Source organism: Dermochelys coriacea, chromosome 2, assembly GCF_009764565.3.
Source record: "Dermochelys coriacea isolate rDerCor1 chromosome 2, rDerCor1.pri.v4, whole genome shotgun sequence".
Lineage (NCBI taxonomy): Eukaryota > Metazoa > Chordata > Testudines > Dermochelyidae > Dermochelys > Dermochelys coriacea.
Window position 1 is genome coordinate 194,561,099 of NC_050069.1, and position 24,380 is coordinate 194,585,478.

At 40.0% G+C, this 24,380-nt stretch overlaps 2 long non-coding RNA genes across 5 annotated transcripts in view; one reads left to right on the top strand and one right to left on the bottom strand.

Moving 5' to 3' along the window:
• LOC119852221 overlaps positions 1-24,380 on the top strand; it is a 40,809-nt gene that overhangs the window by 5,247 nt on the left and 11,182 nt on the right. The window contains exons 3-4 of one of the 4 annotated variants that reach the window (XR_005291569.2): positions 7,121-7,264; positions 13,172-13,223. The exons of 2 other annotated variants lie outside the window; for them this stretch is intronic. This is a non-coding gene — a long non-coding RNA (uncharacterized LOC119852221). The remainder of the gene's footprint in view (positions 1-7,120; positions 7,265-13,171; positions 13,224-24,380) is intronic. One more of the 4 variants, XR_006279299.1, reaches the window with a different exon arrangement.
• Positions 286-22,438, bottom strand: LOC122458938. Its single transcript, XR_006279301.1, has 4 exons — positions 22,428-22,438; positions 19,936-19,946; positions 3,786-3,795; positions 286-585 (listed from the first exon to the last, which is right to left on the bottom strand). It is a non-coding gene; the product is annotated as an uncharacterized LOC122458938 (long non-coding RNA).

The following is a 24,380-nucleotide window of genomic DNA, read 5'->3' on the forward strand; positions in this document are numbered from 1 at the left end:
AATATTCTTCGTAGTATGAAGATTTGATTTCTCTACATTTGTGTGAATAATTTTATTATGACTTGCAACCATTGAGAAACAAACAAAAAATTGACAAGGTGAAGAATTTAGAAGCACTAACGTTATAGTATATTAATGACTTAAGTTGATTTATCATTGACTTGGATTTTTATAATCTGTTTCTTATCTCCGATTTGTGAAATTCTGGTTATTATTTTTGAATACAAGCTAACTACCTTCTGATGGCGTTAACACACCATTACAGGAATGAATGCTCTCCCCCATATATAGCATGAATAGAGGAAAAAATAATCTTCACATAATGAATCACTTTTTTATTTTGTTTGCTGTCATCAGATAACATACATCAGCCTTAGTTTATGGCGCTTTTTTTTTTTTTTTAAACCGGACTCCTGAGTGGTTATTTAAAAAATCTCACATTTGTTAAGAATTGGTTTCCTAGTTGTGGGGTAGGTGGGGAATTAGTTTTTCATCATGGCAGAAAAAGTGAATAATAATCTGTCCCTGTCATTGTTTCATTCTTGGGTTTTCTATTCATGGCAGAATTTGGTTGTCAAGAGATTTCTGTGAACTTATTCCCCACAAACATACACACATAGCTGTACTGCTGCAGTGTATTTAATTAGAAAATTGTAACACAACCATTACAATACAACGAAATAAAGAACATTACAATTCTCAGTCAGCTGGGTGGGGCACAATGCAGTATTCAACTGTAAGCCGTTTGTCTAATAAAGTCTGAAGCAAGTGATTGTCTACCAGTCAACATTCCACTGACCTTTTAAAGACACCTTCATTAACTTTGGTTTTGTATCTTCAGTTGGCATGCTAGTACGTTGGGATTTTGTGCATTACTAGGGGAGTCTGACTTTTGCAACTTTGGTTCATATCATAGTGGTCTAGGTAATTTGTGTTCTCTGTCTTTCAACCAATTCATGTTGAAATCACTATTAAAACTTTGGGTTGGGTGAAATCCATGTGTACCTTCTTCTTTCTCTCGCCCCTTTTTTAAGTTAAAAACGAGGATATAAATAGCTTCATACTGGCTTCCAAATGATAAAAGGAGACAACACAAATGTTCATATGTTTGAAATATGGCTTTTGAAGGCTCCAGTATTATCGCTGCTGTTGTTGTTATATAATTATATGGAATATACAGCTGTATTGAAATTAAATGTTGGCCGCTCTAAATCTTAGTTTAATGAGATACTGGACTTAGAAGTTTGCATCTTATTAAACATCCTCAACCAGAAAAATTTATTTGAGCTGCTGCTTCTTTTTAAGAAGATAAAAGCACTACTTGATCCTTATAAATTTTACAGTATGTCACTATAGAGGACACAACTATGATAATCTTTGTCTCTATTAGACTTTTTAAAAATCTTAAATGTAAAGGTGGGACTGATGTCCCCAGATTTAATTGTGCAAACTGAATAAAAATTCATACAATGCTCTATATAGTTACTGTTGAATTACTGAAATTGTGGGGAGTAGGGTTGTGTAAGTGTTGGGTGGTTTTTTTTTTTTTTTTTTTTAAATGCACAGAGAGGATCTGTGGGGGGCAGGAAGGAGGAATATAGGATCGGGGAATGCCTGTAGGATTTTTTTTAAAGTTTTGCAGAGTGTTGTTTGTTCATCATTATAAATGAAATAATTGGGACATTTTAAAAGGAGTGGAAAAGAACAACGATTAAATTGTGACTACAGGGTGACAGTAGTAATACAGAAAACAAGTTCTTTGTTAGTCTCTATAGAAGGTATTGAACAGTAGAATTTAAATCAGCCTAGAATTTAGACTGGCTTTTATGGTTTGTATTTCTCACTTGTCAGCAAAAGTTGAATAGAAGACTACTGTGGTGGAATCTGTTATTACTAAGACTGCATTATCTTACCAAAATGTTATATACTATGAAGTATTGTCATAAAATCTGATTGTCAAGGTGAACAATGTACATTTTATGATGAGATATTTTTGAATTGGTTTAATTTATGAAATTGGTAATAGGTGTCCGCGTCATTAAAACAAAGTTAGCGATTTTAATTTTAGTAATAAAGCTTGTTTGTTTTGGTTTTTTTAGGGATAAAATTAAATTGGGATGGGGCAAAAGGGAAAACCATAAGACTATGTAACTCTTGTATAGTACTTAAGCTCATTTTAAAGTATTAAAAATTACGATGAAAAGCAAGTATAAATGGTAAACAATACATATTTATAATCTGTGAATCTAGATCTAGAGGAAAAGCAAACAAGTAAAAATCAGCATTTGAAACCGACTTAAAAAATTACATGAATCTTTTTAAGATTTATAAACCTGTAATCAGCATAAATTGTGCGGTGAGAGAAGGGGGAGACAGAACTCTGCCCTACAGCTTTACATACTGCTAAAAGAGCCGATGGAGAAAATAGTGACCACCTAAATTTACTTTATATTATATGAAACAGTAGCTTTTCTGAGTTACATGGCGTGTTTCTGAAATCGGTGTTGGTTACATCAGTGACTCGACAAAACACAGATCGTTGCAGAGTTGTTGGATCCATATTGTCATTTTGTATCATAGGGTTTCTTTTGAAACACTTTCTTGCAGTGCATCTAAAGAAAAAACAAACGGTAATATTTCAGAAAATGGCAGATTATATTGCAGAGGTAGGTTGTGAACATAGGGGCCCAATCCATTACCATTAAATCAACAGCAAACTCATCAACTTGGATTCTTAAAACAAAGGTATCAGTGCAAGAACCTCAGCTGATATAAATTGTCATTCCATCTGATGAAGCGATACTATTTTACATAGCACTGTGGCAACATTACACATATCCTATACATGCTGATTTCATATATATTTGGAGCTTATTTCTCTGATATGGGGGGGGGGGAGGAATAGCTCAAATTAAATAGAAGAACATGTATTGTGATGGTCTAATTTTTTTTTCCATTGAAATAGGATTAACTTCTCTCTAGCACAGTTAAGTATTGAAATTGGTAATGTGAAAACAAGACTACCCTGCATACTGAAGCATCACTTCTATTGATATCAAGGCACATTTTGCTGACTGAATACTACAAGATTAGATGCAAATTTGTGATAGCTGCTGGATGAGCCATATCCTCAGTTGGCGTAAGCTGGCATTGCTCCATTGCGTTCATTTGGAGTGATGCCAATCTACCCAGCTAAGGATCTGTCCAGTACCTTTTAATTGTTTAATTTGTAGTATGAAGTGTTTCTTATCTATATCCAATTCACTTGGTCCCAGAATTTAACAAGTAAGAAATGATTAGATCTTTATTTCATAATGTCCTATTTTTTGATAAGATGAAGGGGGCAGGTTAGTAGAGTTTTGTTAAACGTTTTATGAAAATTCATCTATGCTGCACGCACACCATTCCTCCCCCCAAATGTAATTCAGAAATTTGGACCAGCTTTATTTTTAGTTAACTAATATGGTGTTGTCTAGCGGAGTAGCAGATGTGACTGTTCAGAAATCCTAGCTATTTTATCACTTTCTATTGCTTTTAACTGGCTGAAACAATCCTTAAAAATAATTTGCAGTGTTGGAAAAAACAAATGTTTAATAACTTTTTCCTCCTGATTGACTGACTTAAAAGCAGTTCAGAAAGTTGGAAACTGTTTTAAACGGTTTTACAAGGGCTGTTATACAGTTAGTGTCGTATGAAGTCATCTGAAGCCAAATGGCCACTACTTGCTTTAGACTTAATGCTCATGGTAGTTTAAAATCTTTAGCCCAAATTCTGCTCTGTTGCACTAGTGGGAATCTCTGGCATAAGTCCAGATGTTCATTGGTGGAACTGAGAGCAGAATTTGGCTCTTCATTTCCCAATACATTTCACTCACACCCGAGAAAGCATTGCTCAGCGCTGTAAACTCAGATTGCAGTGCTGAGGAAAACACATTTACCTTGTAATATCACTATACTGAAGTGTGGTTGCACACCTTCATTGTTAGATATGCAAGCTATCGAAAACCCTTAGAAACCACTGCTCTCAAGACTCTTGTGAAATTCTGGCTTCACTGAAACTCCTGCTGTCTTCAGTGGGGGGTTCAAGGGAGCCGGATTTCACCCAGCAATTATCATGTAATGGAGTACAGGTGGGCAAGCCCACTCAGACTTGAAGTGCTTCTGGTGAATATCTTAAGGGAGCTTTGTAAAAGAGAACATCAAAATAGGCTGTAAAAGATCATGCTGAAGAAATACCCTTAAGCTTAATATTGAACTTTGGGTGAAGCTTGAAAGGGCAGTACTGTACTCTGAGGGAAAGGAATTTCCATCTGGCCTCAAATGTTATAGGATTAACTTGAGGCCATCAGCAGAAGCCATATTTTGCGGCACTATACAGTACAATTTTTAGAAAATACAATAGCGGGTGGGTGCAGTCCATTCACAGCTCTGTGTGTCTTAAGGTTGATCCCGAATTACCAGAAGCCAGTGAAATTCTTTTAGCAACTGCCAGTAAGAATCGTGTCAATGAAATTCTGGATACACTAAAGTCCTAGAGTAAGGTTATCTAGGACATCTCAGTACATGCTCAGATGCTACAATCACGTGTCACATAAGTAACGAGAGTGAACATGAATAATCTTGACAAACTAGAAAGACAGTGAGAATTGATGGGCTTATTCCTGAGATGACAGTAAATACTAATCTAATCCCTAGAGAAAGTCCCTGGTTAAAATATTGTCAAAATTATACATTTAAGCAGCAGGAGAAATAAAACTGACTATCGGAGGACACTACAAGGATGAACGAAGAGACACATGGTAGTCAGAGCCATTTAATGACCTAGAACCATAGGCTTAGAAGGGACCACAAGAGTCCTTCTAGTCTAACCCCCTCTTCCCCCACCGAGAATGCAGGATTTGTTGTGTCTAAACCATCCAGACAGACTGTGATCCAGCCTCCTTTTGAAAACCTCCACTGAAGGAGCTTCCACAACCTCCCAAGGCAGTCCTGTTCCATGTCCTACTGTTTTTACAGTTGGAAGTTTTCCTGAGATTTAATCTAAATCTGCTTTGCTGTAATTCGAACCCATTTCCTCTTGTCCTGCCCTCTGTGGCAAGAGAGAACAACTTTCCTCCATCTTTTTTATGGCAGCCTTTCAAGTATTTGAAGACCATGATCATGTGCCTCCCTCGCCCAGTCTTCTCTTTTTCCAAACTAAACATATCCAGTTCCTTCAGCCTTTGCTCATATGGTTTGCATTCCATATCTTTGTCACTCACCTTTGGATTCTTTTCAGTTTCTCCACATCCTTTCTATACATTGGTGAATAAAATTGGAACACACTACTCCAGCTGAGGCCTAACCAGTGCCGAGTAGAGCTGTACTATCACCTGCCATGATTGCATGCTATGCCTCTGTTAATGTAGTCTAAAAATTTCATTTCTTTTTTTGCAACAGCATTGCACTGCTGACTCGTGTCGAGGTTGTGATCCACCACAACTCCCAGATCCTTCTCAGCAGTGCTGCTGCCAAGCCAGTTATCCCCTATTCTGTATTTGTGCATTTAGGTTTTCTTCCCTAAGTGTAGCACCTTATGTTCATCTTTGTTGAATTTCATTTTATTGTCTATAGCCCAGTTCTCCAATTTATCAAGATCCCGCTGAATTTTAGCCCAATCTTCCAAGGCATTGACACCTCCCACCCTCAGCTTTGTGTCATCTGCAAACTTGATCAGTATGCTCTCTTCCTGCTGCAACAGGAAGTATATGGCAGTTCCCTGAAACAAAATTGGGCAATGGTGGAGATGTGGGGCTTAAATCTATAAAGCGTGTATGGGGGAAGATGTGCTTTAGAGATAAGATGCAGCTATTTTGAAATCTTCTCAAAACCTCCTCCTCCCTCAAAATGAAACAAACAAACAAAAAAAACAATTAAAAAAACCCCCTGTCATTAAACATGTTAAATGCATCAGAGGTTCCAACAACAACCAAAAAAAAGCTCCAGAGTGTCTGGTTCTATTACAGATCCAGTACCAGAAAAAACTCTAGCCCAGAACAGAGAGGAGAGAATCTGTGTTTAAATTTAAAAATTGCTGCTTCTGACTTGCTTTACATTTGAGGGCTACAATGACATTGCAGCCCATCTGCAGTCTCATTTCAGAAAGCGTGACCATCCATAGCCTTCAGTTATAGTCACTGGTTTTTAATAATTCTTTGGTGTGTTTTTTTTTTTACTACAAAAATGCCCCTCTGTGTTTTTATAAAACTCTCCATGGATTCATTTTGCTCTAGGAAGGGAAACATCACCTACTGGTCAAAGCTTTGTGACTAGACATGGGTTGCTCAGACTCTGTCACAGGTTACTAGTGTGATCTTGGACACGTAGATTAGCCTCTCTATGGCTTGGTTTCTTCACCTCTAAAATGGGGAATTACACTTAAAGGCATAATACCTGTATGTCTATATGGTACCTATAGGGTTATGGTAAGGATTAGTGTTTGTAAAGCATTGTGAAGTCCTCAGATGGAAGTACACAGCATTATTATTTCTGACTTTTTATCCACACTCCTGTTCAGTCACACTTGGTGCAGCCTTTCTCCACTAGCAGAAGGGCTCTTTCACTTATCTATCCAATCAACTCGGTACTGGCTCTCCCACTCCTTCCGAGCCACTGAATAGTAATCTCAATTTGAATCACACCTGGATGGGAGGATGGTGTGACAGGTGCCCACTTAGATGCTGTGTGTCCCACAAGTCTCAGGAAGAATGTCATCCTTTTTAAAGGCTGCATTTTTTTTTATAGCCACCATCTTAAAAATGGTGGCAGGTTTCCTTGATAAAGGAACTAGTTACCAAAGTCAGGGTTCAGTGCTTATATTGTATAGATGTTCCTTGACACCAAAACGCATTGAAGTCAATGCAAGTCTTGTAGTCTACTTTGGTGGTCTTTGGATCAGGCTTCAAACAAACGGGATTAAATGCAGCCCTCCATATTGGTGACGGGGGACTCTGAAATGGCAACCAAAACTGGACAGTACAAAGTGAAGCGGGGGGGGGGGGGAAGCAGGTGTCAGACAGCTTTTGGTGAATGCTGGGCACAGTTGTTGTTGTTGTTGTTAACCTGGTCCACTAAATTCACAGGATTGAGGAGGTGGGTCACCACTAACTGTCTCTCTGGCTTCAAAAGTCCACCCTGTGTTAATCTCCCTATATAATAATGCAAGTTATGCAAATGGATGGACAGCTTTCCTACCAAAGCATATCACCATGGACATGCAGCAACAAGTAAGCAATTTTGCCTTTTCATCTATGTAAAGAAACTACAATTGTGCTTTTAAAAAAAATGTGATCCTCCGTACAATTAGATGTAAAGTTCACAAAAGCATAGAGCTACACACTGAGAAAGGTCAGAATGATTAAGGTGACTGTCAGAGAATTCCAAATGGAAAGTGACTTGAGTTCCATCATGGACAAGTGGTGTGGGGTTTTGGTTTTTTTTGTATTTTTTTTTTTTTTTTTTTTTAAAAAAAAAAAAGCATTGTGCATCAGAAAACTGATGGATTGAGTTCCGCTGAATATCAAGGTTTCAGAAATGAACATTAGCATCAGTGTGAATATTCAAGTCCATTGCAGTGTGGGTGAGAGGGAACCAATGCTGATTTTTAACTGAGCGATGGACCACCGAATGGTGGTACCAAAAGACACAGTAACAATTATAAACTGACAATAAAATGCATTACCACTACTTCAGGGGTTGTTCCTGCTTCTATTGAAATCTCTGGGAGTTTTGCCTTTGGCTTCAATGGAAGCAGATGAGGCTCTTTGAGACAAGACGGGCTCTTCACGATGAACAAGCAGCTGCACAAACTCAAACAGTACCTGAGGGATGCTGAGCACCTGCAAATCCTATTTTGACAATGGGAGTTGTGGGTGCTCAGCAACCTCTCAGGGATCAAGCTCTGATTGCTTAGTCCTGCAGCACTAACTCATGAGTAGCCAAGTCATTTGGATTACCCACATGAGTAAGGGCTACAGGATCAGATACTTGGAGAAATCTGATATATTTTTCCCTCAGTGACACCAAAGCTGTTGAGCTCCAGATCACAAGCTACGTCTTCTAACCTTGGATTTTTTCAACCATCCTCCATTGCCTTTCCTAAGTATGACATTTTAATAGTACAAGGAGAAGGGACTGAAGGCTGCAGTGAGAAATTCAATGAGATCTAATAAGAACAACACCAAAATTAGGGGAAGGGAACACAGAACACAACCTGAGCACAATACTAGAGGCATGGCAATAGCAAAGAGCATTGCAGAAGTGCATGGTAGCAGTATAATAAAGACTTGGGAATCAAATTACATCAAGCATCTGACAATCTGGCAATGGAACTAAACAAATTCTTCCCTGTTACACCCATACCACCCCAATGACCTTTTAGAGATCTCTGCACTCTAATAGCTGTTGTAGAAATGTAACTGAGAGCAGAAATTGGTCCAGCGCCATATCCTTTTGCACCTGTATTTGTCCCTGTCTGTCTCTTGACAGTCTTCATTTTACCTCCTGCAACAATCTGCTAAAATCTGTCTGCAACTCACATTGAACAAGGACACCAGTGACTCTCAGAACCCCCATATATATCAAGGTCTGTTCTTTAATCACCAAACTGTCACAACAGATCTTTAGGTCTCTATATTTTACAGAACATTTTACCTTTTAGGACTGGAGGATCCTACGTAACAGCATGGGCTTTGTCTAATCTGCTGACTGCGGTGTGTGTTTCCTTTCATTGCTCCCCTACCTTGTTGCTTTTCTAGTCTCTACTCCAGTTTATTCTTCTGATGTTGCTCAAGGCCATATCCCGCAATCGGCATCCCACCACAGTAGAGGTAATAACAGGTGGCACAAAATCTCATGCATTCGACAACTCCCGGAAAACTCAGATGCAAGTTCAAACTCTTTAGGAGAGATTTCTGAAAGCTCAAAAATACAGCCTAATTTAAGGGCCATCATTGATAGATTCCACGTGAAGTCCAGTCTTCCAGCAAGATGGTGGTTTTGACCTGGGGTCACTGGGTGTGGGCAATAAAACAGAGTATGTATATGCTTGAATAGGGTACAAAGGTTCCCTAGACAAAACCTTCTCCACCTCCATCCAGGAAACAAAAGGAATGCAAAGCTACCAAGCTAAATAAAACCTCAGTTGAAAACTAAGCTGGAGGAGTCTCTCCTCCAAACTTTGGAAAAGGGCTCACATACCTTCCACAAGGTGATAAGACCTTGCTATAATTGAGGTGTCTGTGGAAATTGGGGGTCGGAGGGCTGCTTTCGAAGGTGCCTAAAGCTGGCCTGCTGTTTCAGAGCTTAAAGGAAAACAGCCAAGCTGCCACCACCATCTTGCTAGGAACTTCTTAAGAGAAGTGGCAGAAGCCACAATACTTTGACTAATTTTTAATAATAGATGGAGCAGAGTTTTCTAGAATAGAAGATAAAGATTAATACAGGGAACAGTTCTGCATTGGCATAGGTTCTGCATAGGTCTTTTCTATATTCAGGCCATATGCTCCCTCTTCATAGGGTGCAGTGTATAGTGGAGTACAAGAAAAGAAGCAGTAACAGGAAGGAGCTCAAATAGAGAAAGAACCTCACCATGACATGCTTCATCCCACAAACCTGGGAAAGCCCCTCTGGAAACACTAAACATTACAGGCTTTAAAAGGGCCAAGCTGGGGAGCAGATGCTGTGGCAGAATTCTGTGTGGGAGCTAATGCTTCCCTAAGCATCTTAACTCCTCCTTCATTGTGTGTGTGTGTGTGTGTGTGTGTGTGTGTGTGTGTGTGTGTGCACCTGCCCTGCCCCCCCCACCTTTGGGAGTGATGGGGCAGAGGAAGCCTCCCTCTCAGAAGGAAGTACGGAAAATCAGGCCATCCACTGTATGGGAGCTTTATTTTTTAATTTTGTGTTTTGCCTCTTGATCCTTGGGTTCTATGGGCCTGATCCAAAGTCCCTGACTTCTAGGGGAGTCTTTCCATTAACTGTAATGATATTGGGACCAGGCCCTAAAGGCTATGCTCCTGTTCCCTTCACAAGATCACACAAAAGCCTCCCCCAGAACTCCAGTAGGTTGGTTTTGTTTTTTTTTTTCCCCCCACTATGGGTGGGGAGTGTTAAGCCACTGAAGGGAGAGTGCATGTTTAGAAATCCCAGATATTGCAGAAAATGCAGTTGCACAATAACAGATTTAGTCACTTAAAAACCACCACATTAATCATTCCTTAAAATGGAAAATTGCTCATACTATTCCAGTGTGCACAAGCCTAAGAAAAGTAGATGTAAGAGTGTTTGTGCTTTGTACGGACTAAAGGGTGTGGCTCTGGAATCAGTAACAAATGCCGGAAGAAAAAGCTCTTTGTTCTGCAGTTAGGTGGGTTGACAACTATTCTCATTCCATCCCTGCCATACATAATACCCAATGCAATTAAAGAATCCAAAAGACCAACATGCTGAAATTGCTGCAGAGACAATCAGCAAAGCAAGTCATCCTGAAATCTGTTAAGTCACTTTTTTTTTTTTGTTCTAATCATTACAACATATTAAAAGTCCCCAAATACACCACTGTTGATTGAGTCTAGCGTTTTATTCTGCATTCTGGTGTATTGTCTTGTTACAATTTTTCTCACCTTTTGAATGGTCTAATGAGTAAATCCAAGATGTGCTCTGTTATGTTGGTGAAACTGAGATTAGAATTTGGCTCTAAATGTTTGCTTTATTTTTTATATAATATCGCTCCCTTGAAATGACTAGTTGATTAGCAGAGGCATTCATTCTTAAGCAGTCAGAAATAAATAATCTCCAAAGGTTAATCCTTTAATACTGTGACAAAATGTACTATTTTCATAATTATTTTATTCTATAACCAGAAAGGGGAGAGTGAAAATATTTTCAAACCAATTCTCTTTCTTTCTTTCTTTGCTTTACAAAATGACAAGTAAAAGTATTTTATCTTTATTATGCTTTGTTGTTAGAGTTGGTCAGGTTTTTTTTTTTATGTCTGCCCATCACCTTTTAAGCTACTCAAAGATTGGTCAATTTCTGTTTAATAAAAAGAAACCCTGGGTATAGAAGAAGGTAGTCTCAGTGTAATTGTCAAGGGGAAAAAATTCTCTCTACGTAAGTGAAAACTATGGAGCTTCTACGCTGTTTGCATAAAGCAAGTTTGAAGAAATGCATAAGCGATTAAAATGGGAAGTGAGCAGTGCCTTCCTCCTCTCCTCCTTTAAGTAAATTCATATTCAGGATAGAGTTCAAGGTTTTTGCAGTTTATTTTTGTGGACATACATTTTCCTATCTGTTTTTTTCTAAACTGGCAATTCTTTTTCTGGGTATGAAGGATGGAAATCCTATTGTAAAACTATCTTGTGACATTGCCCACAACTGCCTTGCTGGCCTATGTACTTCTAGTGACCAGCCTATCATTTCTCAGTAAAAAGAACCTTTCAGCTCTGTTACCTCCTGGAGAGAGCTAATTTTCCAGCAGTCAGGCTCGATCTGGATATAATTAGAGAGAGATGAAGACGATCGCATCAGTGCTGTCTGTAATTCAGTTAATACAGGCAGACCCTGTGATTTCGTTTTCTGTGGTATACTTGTGCGCTCTCACAAGCTGCAGAGGCAAGTGGCAACAAAGCCAATCGGTTACATTTGTCTTGGAAGAATTAATGACACTTTTCGTTCATTTGTCGGAAGCCAGCATACAGCTGCAGCATGCATCTGCAATATTAGAAGGTGACTCTTGTCATGATCCCCTCCCCATACATGTACACAAAAATCCATAGTGCAAGTGTATTATTGTTTTGCAGTTTGAAAATTTATGGTGTTTTAAATTGGATAAAAGCGTATACTATTACTACTTAGCACAGCAAAAGCTGAAATGGTGAAGTTTACTGTTTGGCTTTTTATGTTATTTTAAAAGCTAAATTTGATGATGATGTAATGAGTTATGTGGGTGTCAATATAGATCTAAAAAGAAGTATTTTCCATGTGTGTGGCTTTACTGAGTAGATTGGTGAAATTTCTATATGAATGTAACTGGTCCTGCTAGAGTGTGAAAGAAATTAAGCTACACTGATGCAGAACCTCTCAGAATACGTACACTGAAGTGGAATAATCTTCCATGTAGTTGCTATCAAGGATTTAAAAAAACTTTACTTGACTTTATTCCCATTGGTACTCCAAAGTATTCTACATGGATCTGATAAAATAGGTCAATATCGTTGGTGGTGGGTCTCCTGACACTTTGGTGCATGATTGCACTACACCTACCCTGAGGGTAAATGGCCCCTTAGGAATTCATGCATTAACAAAAACAGCCTAGGGATACTTTAGGATCACATCCTTTTATTCATCAACTAAATCAAAGTGTTGATGCAGGATACTTTTGCTGAGTCATGTAAATATACTTTGTTGAGATCAGGATAAGTTCTGTTGTAGAAATAAACAGATCTACGTACTTAGGCATGCAATTAATGTTTGCATGCCTAGGGTTAACTCTATTCTTTACTTTCTATCAATAGTACAGAAAAATGCTGTAGCTGAAATTTTGCAAAACCTCATTTAAAAAAAAATCATATATTCAGGAACCGCCTTATGGTAGGAAGTCTTTGTCTGCCTGTTTGCTTTATTGCAGTTGTTTACTGCCTTGAATCGATTTTTTTGGCTACCAAATCAGCGTATTGAGGATGGTAAGGAAAGTGGGTGTGGGGGGCTCAGTTCTGCAGTTTGAAAGACCAAGGAGCTGGTTGCTGCCTCATGATTTTTGAATTGGAATTTCCATATTATAAAAAGGAAGCGGCTTCTTTTCGATATAATGGAGCCATTAACATCTATTAATAATGCAGACAGGGTAAGTAGCTGGAGTTGGAGCTCCCCGGGGCCTCGTAAAACAGATGTGCACTATATCTTCCCGGATTTGATAGCTGCTGGGTCGAGGGGTCGCTGTGGTTCCCGTTTATTCCTCTGGCAGCGGTTTTCTAATTTAAGCACCTCTGTCTCCTGGCTACAGTAGCCTGCTGTGATGTGAAGGGAGGGGGTGTTCAGGCATTGTCATGCCTGGTGCCTGAAAAAGGGAACTGGCAGAATCATTAGTGCCTCAGTGCTGCTTACTAGCTGTCTTACTCTTAGCATTTTCTTCTCAGATGCATTTGCTGGTGAGGTGGGAGCTGGTTCTTTTGTTGTTGTTGCTAAAAGGTAAGTGTTTCCGCCTCCTCACTGAGTTCCTGATTTTCTTTGCATTGGAGCGAGAAATAATTCTGCTTGCAAAGGAGCCTGTACTGTATATTTGACATAAGGTCTACCGCTGGCTGCAAATGTAATTGCCATATCCCCTATTTCAAGATTATGCTCTTCAGTTTTAATTGAATATATTCACGGGGGCTGTTGGCTGCAGAGAGAATAATATGTGCTTTCTAAAACTATCCATGTGACTTTCGAACAGCAGGCATGCTAAAAGAATTATTTAAAAAATATGTTTAAGCATGAATTCTTCATTATAATTTGTATGTCATCTGATAGAAAATTAGTGATGGTAAACAAAGATTTGTTTTCATTTTGTCACAAGTACCTGTTTTTCACTGAAAAGTGTGTATAAGTATCGTATTTATAATTTCCAGGTTTAGGATTGATAGCAGATGTAAATGTCTATACTTTTGTGAGCAGTTAGGCTGCAGTATATTACAGAGCAATAACATAACTTCTGTTAGAGGAAGACGCAGGATACAGCCCCCCGCTATTATTCATGAGAATAATGTTAATCTTTCATTACAAAGGATACTTGCATTGTGCACGGAGGTGTTATCTCTGCTGCGTTTCCTACAGTATTATTTTAGTCCTCCATCTTAAAGCAAACTACAGATATGTTTTCAGGGAAATACAAGATACATCAGGTAAGAGAAATGACAGACTTGATCAGGATTTTTTTCAAGTGATGTGAAAGCCAGTTATGCAATTGCACCAACCCATCTTTATGGTTTGGGGGCCTTAAATCTACAAAATGAGCTTGTGGAAATAGGTTACATTTAAATTAAATTTAAAAATTTGTAACTGACAATCAATAAATATTTTAAACCCCATAATGTCTCTTCTTCCTATATATCTAGATGTCATATATTAATATTATCTTGCTGATCCCTGCTAGTCAAACCCAGTGAAATAGAGGCTCCCCCTCAAAATGGGACCTTATCAATAGTGGATCAATGTTAAATTTATGTTTTGAGTGGAAAAAGTTGTTAGTTCAGTTCTCGTATATTTAAAACATATCTATTTGCCTGCTTTTTGACAGAAATGGAAATTAAACGTTCCTTTTCTTTTAATTTTAACATTAAACTGTTGATGTAACACGAATAAGGAAAAACACTACTTTTATTTAAAAAAAAAACAAACTAGTTTAAAAACCCTCCGTGTATGTACATACACATTTTGTCTTTTTTTTGTTGTGATTTTTTTTTAATACACTCACAGGTTAGTTGTGGATTTTTTTGTAATATATTGACTATATTTCCTTCTCTTTCTGACACAAACAGCATAATGCTAGAATCTATTAGAATTTAATGAAAACAAATGCACACATTTGAGAGAGGTGTAAATGAAACAATAAAAATGCACTGTTTTTTAAAATGAATGGGAGAATTGAATTAATCATATTCACTTTCATTTGGAGCTAAATTTAAGATTGATCATCATTATTTATAAAGTGCCATTTTTACTAGGAAAATTTACTATGTTATATACATATTAAAATAAAGCTCAGACATTTGGAGAATAAAACTATTAGGAGTAAAATAATATAGAACATTTGCCCTTGCCATTGTAGGAGAGATCAGTAACTTAACTGACAGATTCAGAAGCAAGATAAATAAATATATTTGAGTGGGGGGATGAAAAAATAAGCATTTGTATTGGTATTATGCTAATTTTATAAAGCCAAGTGTTTCCTAAATTTTACGTTGGTATAATATCCATATTACCAGATTTTTTTTTTTTGGGTGTGGAAACAGGGCCTGATTCTGGACCCTTACTTCTGTTGAGTGATACCTTTATTCCTGGAACTGTGCTATTAATTTCAATGGGATTATCCCAGGAGTAAGGTACTAATCAACATGAGTAAGGATGGTTGATAATCTAATCTATATCTTCTATTTTATTTTATTTATTTTTTTTTGTTTGTTTTAAATCAAACCTTTGTTTTTGTGTCTGGTGTGAGAGAGTGGATATTTTGTCCTTGTTTGGTTTATCTATGACAAATTCTACATCCAAAATGCATAGTATATAATTTTTAGTACTTCTACTGTTTTAATATCATTTTTATTGGGATGCATTATATGGGGGGGAAAATCACCTTTGTAGATTATCCTTGTATGAGAATTTCTTAATGGCATAAAGATGTCTGTGTTGGGCATCTACAACAACATATATGATATACACCCTACTGTATTGTATGTAAAAAAAAAAAAAAAAAAAAATCAATAAAAGATACAGGAAGTGCTAGCAATAAAATAGTATACGTATTCCTCCAGTTAGTAGAAAATTTTAAAAGGAAGAAAAATAACTAAAACGGGACATGTAAATGATGTCTACATGAGAAGCCTAAAAATACATTACTAGAAATTAGGCATCTGTGTTCTTTAGGAAACAAAGGAAAGATCCTCTTTCCTTTGTTAATAGCATTTATCACCTTTAACTCATTAACTGCTGAAGAGGGGAGCTAAAATGTCGGTGGTGGGGGGGGATATAGATATATATCGGTCTACTGAGAAACTATACATAAATTCTCCAAGGAGTGTGTGTGTGTGTGTCTGAACCTTTTATTTTATATTCGTGGTTACTCTCTCTCTCTCCCTGTAATATATATTCCATAGCTGTAACCATCTAACCTCTAACCTTCTTTCAAAGAACGTAGGATTTTTCCCCCCTTGTAATGTGATGTGATTTAAAGTCTTGCAACTTAAAAAGCAGATCCAGTAAGGAACCCCATGATATCTAGAGATGCATCCTATGTAAAATGTACATACTTTTGTGAGACATCCAAGGAAAGAATAGCAGAATGGAATGCATCATGGTGTAGTGAAGCTTGATTGTCCCTGGAAATATAAAATCACTGTCATTTACTTATTTTAAATAACTTCCTTTTAAAAGAAACCCTCTTCCCCCTAAATTTTATTTAAAAAATTGTTCCTCTCCATATTTTGCCCAGAGTCGTGTTTCAAATGTAAAATACATTTCCTGTTAGGCATTTTATGTATGCATTTAAAAAAAATCAAGATTTTTAAAAAAATATTAATTTTACAATAATGTTAATGTTAAATATTCTGGAAAAAGTATATGAATAAAGAACAAAACCTTCCTCAAAACTTCATTAGCATTATATCGCATTCTTGTTCAATTCTGTCTCTGCTTCTTGCAAGTCTACTGAGTTCCACTAGTTTAAGAATGAAAACATTTTCTCCCTTAATCTAATTTTAAATAACTTTGATATTAAATAAACTAATGTATAGAAATATTAACTAGTGTTCCATTCCCACCATCCAAATCCAATGTCATGTATTTGGAAGATTCAAAATGATCATGTGAGCATGTGCCTTGAAATAAAGCACTTATTGTGAATGTATTCCTCTTAAGGGGAATTTATTTTTTAAGACTAACTGTACAGGATATGTCTTACATGTCTCCTTCATCCTCATTAATTACTAAACAAGATCCTTCTAACAACTGATGATGACCTCCAGTTTAGATACTGAGGGAAAAAAAATCAAATATTTTGCCTCTGTAAACATTGTCACTTTTTTAACAGAAGAAGAAAGTTTTGTGGCACCAAAAAAGGAATATTAACTATTGAGTAACTCATAAGAAATTGTGAAAATTGCAATTGCAACAGGGTAGAGATACGTCTTGTACCAGAGGTCCCTCCCAATTCTGATATCTATAGAAAAGAGAACAGTTGCAGGAAAAACCGCAAATTTGCTTAATTGTACTAATTGATTGTGAGGAGTGGCGGTAAGGAAAACCAATATTAACTTCCTCAAAAGTAAATTACATGCCTGTGCTTCTCTTGGGGGATTGCACCTCAGTTGTACCTGTACTCTTAGGGTCAAGTTCTGTCTTCAGGAAAATGCACAACTTCAGTGGTCTCTAATGGTCTCTAATGTTTCAGAGGATAGGGAATTTGGCCCTATTTCTGTGTTGTTCAAGTAAGTTAAATTTAGAGTGGGTGGGAATAGACCTTGGTGTCCATTAGAATTCAGAATGAAAATACATTTAGTGGATATACAGTGTATGCTCTATCTGTGAGTTTCAGCTTGTGAGACTTCTTGAAATACCTCCTGTCTTTCCCCCACCATCTGAGAGAATAATACAGATCTTAGAGAGGTATAAATATCTCTGGCTACTAGCTGTGCATAGATAGACCGGAAAGTGTGTGTGTGCGTGCACACACAGTAGTTCACAAGGAGGATGAATTATGATATAAACTACATGTAGTGGTCATATCCATGTGACAAATGCATTTATCGTACACCTTTGACCATTACACTTGCACTCTGTCCATTCATTCATCTCTGCAAGGACTGCTATAAACATGCCAAACAGATGTGCACTCCAGACAGCCACCATTTAAAAAAACAAAATTAAACCTGCCACAGTAATATTCCCTCTGCCCATCCAAATGCTGACCTTTCCTCTTTACAAATCACACTGCTCTGATTCCAGCAGCAGTTTTTGAGTTGTGGCATGTTTTAGACCTACAAGGACCTAAAAGGGAGCTTTACACAAATGGTGAAGAAATATTCCCAAGTTCACAGTGGGACACAGCTCTTGATTCTAGCCCTGGTAGATCCCAAGACAGCTGATGGTTAAGCTGCAACATTATGCACGGGGAAAATTATTTTAGGTGACCTTTAGAGAGAATGTCTCTTTCTGAGGCCTCTACTGTTGGACACATGATGGTGATAAGGGCGCTTGACTTGACCGGGGGTGGAATATAAGAAATAGAATTATACCAATGTTTATTTAAAAAAAAACTACTTTAGACATGTTTTTCTTGACATGTGACGTACGTAGACTACAGGATAGTGTGGTCTGCACAAAGATGTTCTTGGCACTCACTCAGGAACACCTGCACATCTGGCCATGCTACTTGTGAGGAAGTAATGTAGCCATCCCAGACTCATGCTCATTATCCCTTTATGCCACACGGCACCATTCGGTACCTGGGTACCTTCGTATTTTGTTAGATATAAGCATGCACGTAATAGGTGTCTATTTTAAACTGTTTGCCAAAGTGAGTACAAGATGTAGCTTTTTAAGCATATTTGCACCTCTAGATATTCATCAGTTATCTTGCACGCAAAAAAGAGGGACAGAGGAAACAGACATAAAGGATAATTCTTCTTGAGTGATTGTCCCTGTGTGTCTCATCTTGTCCATTCATCCAGGATCGGAGAATTTCCTTTGGCCGTGTCTGTGTGGTCTGTCCATACACTCCTGCTCGCCTTTGTGCTTTGCCCTGAGAGGATAAAGGGGGCTGCCAGACCTCAACCATCTTAGTTGTGGTCTAGGATGGAGTGTCAGTGTTTCTGCTGTCTTCTTCCTCTTTTTGCTGTAAATAGTTTTAGAAAAGTTTTATAGAAAAGTTAGTTAGGATTTAGTTTTATCAGGGTCCAATTCCTTATCTTGAAAACCCCCTCTGGGGAGGAAGCCATTGCCAGACTCCTCCCCCACCCAAACTCTCTAGCAGTTGTGGGGAGTATGACAAGGATTCCTAACCTTAAAAGCTGTGATTGCTGCCACAAGCTCATCCCAATCACAGACTGTCACAACACCTGTCTGTACTGCCTGGGGGAAGCGCACATCCCTTCCAGGTATTGGATCTGATGGTTGTTCCCGAGTAGGACTAAACAGTCCAGGGAGTTTCAGCTCTATATGTTCCTCATGGAGGAAGCCATGAATGCAGGAACAACCTCTGACCGGAGAGATCTTCTGCACGTCAGCCTGAAGAAGGTAGGAGTGGTCCTCCTCCTTTGGTCCCAGATGCCTCAAAGACTTCTGCCCTCCCTCAGGCTCCAAGGGTATGTCTACACTGCTATTAAAAACCTGAAGCTGGCCCATGGCAGCTGACTCGGGCTTGCGGGGCTCAGGCTAAAGGCAGTTTAACTGTGGTGTAGATGTTCAGGCTGGGCTGGAGCCTGGGCACTAGGATCCTGCGAGGTAGGAAGGTCCCAGAGCTCAGGCTGCAGCCGAAGCCCAAACGTCTACACTGCAATTAAACACCACCTTAGCCTGAGCCCCGCAGTCCTGAGGATTTTTAATTGCAATGTAGACCTACTCCAGAGAGTCTGGAGAGCAGAGCCACAGCAAACAAAGGGAAAGGAAACCTAAGTACTCCCCCAAGGACAAGAGGGAAGATTCCCCGTTCAAGCCCTTTAAAAAGGCAGAAATCCCATCCTGACCCAAGTCGTCAGTAGCTCTGTGCTCCACAGTGGGACTGTCTAGTTGCTGGGAAGGACTGCACTGAGAATTCAAAAGGGGAAAAACTGCAGCATCCTCTATTATTGGGGCTACTTCTTTGGCACCAAAATCAACATCCATGCCACCAGATCCAGCAGCCTCTACCATGGAAATTGACTCTGGCTTGCTACTTAGCTCTGGAAGACCTGCTCCTGCTCCTGCTCCTGGAACCAAAGTCACCTCTCTTCCTTTCCAGACCTCAACACCTGGTGCTGGGACTTCAGCTGGTACCAGTATCTTCATCATGGTACCTGTCTCCATCCCTGCCCACAAGTAGGAGTCAAACCAAACTGTTGCTGGTACCAACAATGAGCAGTGGCAGGTTACCACTGCCTCCCCTGGTACTGAGGGCTCCCACTCTGGACGCGGATCCACTGAGTCAGAAGAGGGCTACGACAGACACCTGTTCCCAGACTACGCCCCAAAGGACCCCTTGAGGGGTTGCAGCCTGGACAAAATATCAGGCTTTCCCAAGGTTTTGTTAACACGCCTGTGAAAGAGGATATCACATCCCCATACTCACTGGTACCCTGCCTCCTGGTACCAAGAGGCTATGTGATCCTTCAGTGGCAGTGTTGGGTCCCAGAAAGCCTGTGGGATTATCATGCAGTAATACGCACCTTGTAGTACAAAGACCCAAGCAGACTTCAGATTCCCAGGTTAGAAGAGAAGCTTCTTCAGCCTCCTCAGGAACCTCAAGTCCAGCTGCATGAGGAAAAGGAGCTGGAGGAGTCAACACCTGTGACATTGGCCTTTTCTTCCTCAGACAAAGCAGTGGAGATTCCACCTTCTCTACCTTACCCTGGGGAGCCTAAGGCCTTCCAGGATTTACTTAAGGGTGGCAAAGTTGCTAAAAATTCCTCTGGAAGAAGTTCAAGAAGCACCACACAAACTGCTGAACATTTTGCATAGCTCAGGCCCAAATAGCATGGCTCTTCCTATTAATGAGGCTATCCTCAAACCTAACAGGCCCTCTGGTGGATGCCCACCATGATCCCACTGGTGTCCCAGAGGTAAGTCATCTCTGCAAAGGTGTCAGAATACTTGTTTTGTCATCCACCTCCCAACTTGTTAGTGGCATCTGCAGCCACTGAGAACAGACAACCCAAACCTATGCCGCATGAGAAAGAAGTGAGCAACTTGACCTCTTTGGCAGAACCAGATCTCAAATTGCCAAGCTCAGATGGTTTTACCATACACGACAAGCTAGACAGCTTCTCTGTCAAGGTGCATTAGGACGTTGGAGACCAGTTCAAGGTCCTTATTGACTAGCTGGTAATGAGATCGGTGCTTCAGACTGTCTTTGATGAACTGGATGTGGTGGCAAGATCCATCGTCACTGCTGTGGTGATGACGCTTGTGGCTCTCCTCTTCATAAATCCCAAAGGAGGCTCAAATAACAGCGGAAGACCTTTCATTTGAGCACATTCTTCTATACAGCATTAAACAGATGAGTTCCTCCACTTGTTGGAAGGACTCCCAAGCCACCTTGCGATTACTGGGTATTTACACACCTGCAATCAAAAAAAACCCAGTAAGTTACAGTTCAGACAGCTAGCCCTACCTGCCTTTTTCATCAGCAGGTGTCTGAAATGCCATACAAGTGTCAGAGAATGCACAGAAAGGTGCCCACGGTCAGCTATCTTCTACTTCCCAAAACCATCACCCTCAAGACTGATATTGGGACCTTTTGATGGGAGCCACACGCTAACTGTCCCTCTAGATCTGTACAATGCTTCTGGCCTTTTTCCCCCTTCTTTTGGAGGCTGACTTTCTCATTACCTAGCTGCCTAGACAGAAATCATGACTGACAAAGGATACTGGAGGTCGTTACCTTAGGTACGTCATCCAATTATCTTACCTCCCTGTCCCACTTCCTAATCCTCCTTTTTAGGGATTCCTGTCACGAGCACATCCTAGGGAGGAGATAGAGTTGCTCCTCCGGCTGGCAGCAATAGGCCTATCTTCCTACAAGAAGTAACTCTACTTGATTTACTGTCGCCTCTCCAAGGAGAGAGATGAGACCCATTCGTGACCTCAGAACTGAATAAGTTCTCTGCTGCCTACGGTTCAAAGTGACCCTGTCGTCCATTATCCCATTTGCTAATCCAGACTAATTGGTTCACAGTCCTCCATTCCCATGAGCTGTAGCTCACGAAAGCTTATGCTCTAATAAATTTTAGTCTCTAAGGTGCCACAAGTACTCCTTTTCTTTTTGCGAATACAGACTAACACGGCTGCTACTCTGAAACCTACTTTCATATTGACATTCATGTGGCACAGATAAGATTCCTCTGAGATTTTTGGCCGCTCAACAGCACTACCAATACAGAGTTCTCACTTTTGGGTTGTCTATGGCACCAAGAGTGTTTACCTGTCAGTGGTAGCAGCTCATTTTCATTGGTGGGAGGCAATGGTCTGCCCTTACTTAGCTGGCTTCTGAAGGGATGATCTTACCATTACCAGGATCATGAGAAACAACTGCTGTGCTTCTATATCTGCTTGAGAGGCTGGACCTCAAGGCAAGCCAGAAAGAAGTCCTCCATGGAACACTCACAATCTATAGAATTCATCAGGGCCAGGTTGGACACTGTTACAGTCAGGGCTTACTTACTGGAGAACCACTTTCTTTACATCACTGGGTTCATTCAGCAACTCCATTTGAGCCCCAGAACATCCATACAATCCTGTCTGGCACTGTTGTGACCCCATTAGTGAAGCTTCACTTCAGATGTCTACAAGCCTGGTTGTAAACTGTGTACATTTCAGACAAGCACAGTCTTGTCCTATTAGTCACGATTCCCCAAAGAATCTTTAATCTCCCTTTACTTGGTGGAATCACAAGAAAATATGTGGGGTGGTAGCATTTAACACCCCCCCCACACACACACACACACACACACACACTCGCGCTCTCTCTCTTCCAACAAAGGCTGTGATCATAGATGTGTTCCTCTTGGGTCAGGGAGCATGCATGGAGAGATAAGTTGCCCAGGTGTCATGGTCCCGACATCAATGTGTTGTAGCTCAGAGCTGTCACATTAGCCTGCAAAGAATTCCTCCCTTGCATCCACGGCCAGTCAGTCCATGTGTTTATAGGACAACAGTAAATGGAGGCGCATGCTCTTCACAGGCCTGTGTGGAGGCCATCACCCTCTGGAACTGGTGCATCTATATAGATTTCCCCAACCGCCATCCACCCACCAGGGATCCAAAATGCTCTGGTGGACTCTCTGGGCAGACACTTCTCCACAGAACACCAGTCGGGTGGGTTGCATGACTTGACTCTTTGGGAGGTGTTTTGGGTGTGAGTTCTTCTGTGAACAGATCTCTTTGCATCCCACGTGGAAAAACAAGTGCAAGGATTTTTGCTCAAGAGGGGATTGTGGCCCAGGATCTTTGGGCAATGCATTTCTCATAAAATGGTAAGAATCTCTGAGAGATGCATTTCCCTCAATCCTAGTCTTACCTTGAGCATTGTGGTAAATCAGACAGGACAAGTGCAACTCATCCTTATAGCATTGGGTTGTATCCAACAATTCTGGTACCCTATGCTTGTACAACTCTCCATCTGACCCCCCCTCTCCGCCTTCCCTAATACACCAGTTACCAGTCCAAGACACAGGACAAACTTGCCACCCCAATCCATTCACACTTCACCTGAGGGTGGTGTATTTGGGTGGATGTTGGAGTTAAAGGTGGCCTGTTCAGTAGATTTGCTCTACCAGCAAATACTACAATCAAAGTGGAAGAGATTGATGTTTTGGTGTAATTGACAGGTAAAACTTCCTTTACAGGCTAAGATTCTGGACTACTTTTTGTCCTTAATCTTTGTAGCTATTTCTTAGCTCCCTCGGAGCACACCTTGTGGCCGTCAGCATATTTCATCCATGGGTAGATACCTACTATTGTGCTCTCTTGCCCGGTTCCTGAAAGGCATGTTTTTGTTTTTGTTTTTGTTTTCCCCTGTGGTAATACTAGTACCAACCTGGGACTTGAATCTTGTTTTATCAACCCTTGCTAAGTTTTATAGTTCAAGCCCCTGGCATCCTTCTGTGAAGGTAGCATTTCTGATCACTATCATGCTGTCCAGAAGAGTTCAGGAAGCTAGGGATACTTATGGCTTAACCTCCCTACAGCTTTTTGCAAGAACAAGGTGTCAATGAGGCTACATCATAAAGTTTATCCCAAAGGTGGTGGTGGATTTTCAGATGAACCAGAGTATCCACCTACCTCTGTCTTACCTGAAGGCTCATTCTACCAAAGAGGAGGTCACGTGGCATTCACTGGATGTGTGCAGAGCTCTTGCCTTTACCTGCAAAGAACAAAATTATCTTGAAAACCCCTTGAACTCTTAGCTACTGGGAGCCTCTGTTTTTTTATGTTCCACAAAAGAGACAATCAGAGTGGATCTTAGGGTGCATCTGACTCTGTTCCAGGGAGCCATTGTTCATCTCATAGGACAGCTTGAGAACTCACTCAGCTAGAGCTCAGGCAGCATCTGTGGCTTTCCTTAGAGATATTCCTGTTACTGACATCTGCAGAACAGCAACTTGGAGTTCTGTGCACACCTTCCCTAGACACTGTGCACTGGTGCAGCAGCTGCTTCTGATGCTTCTCTAGGTAAGGCAGGTCTGCAGTCTGAGCCACAGGACTGCAGTCACCTGGACTCCTAATAGATACCCCACTTATGAATCACCCAAAGTGCACTACACTTATGGAAATCATTCGAAGGAGGGGTTACTCAATTTGTAATAACTGGAGTTCTTCCAGATGTGTTGTCTCTATGTGTAGTGCACTACTAGCCCTCCTTCTCTGCTGCTTGATTCTCCTCTGGGACTGGCAGTA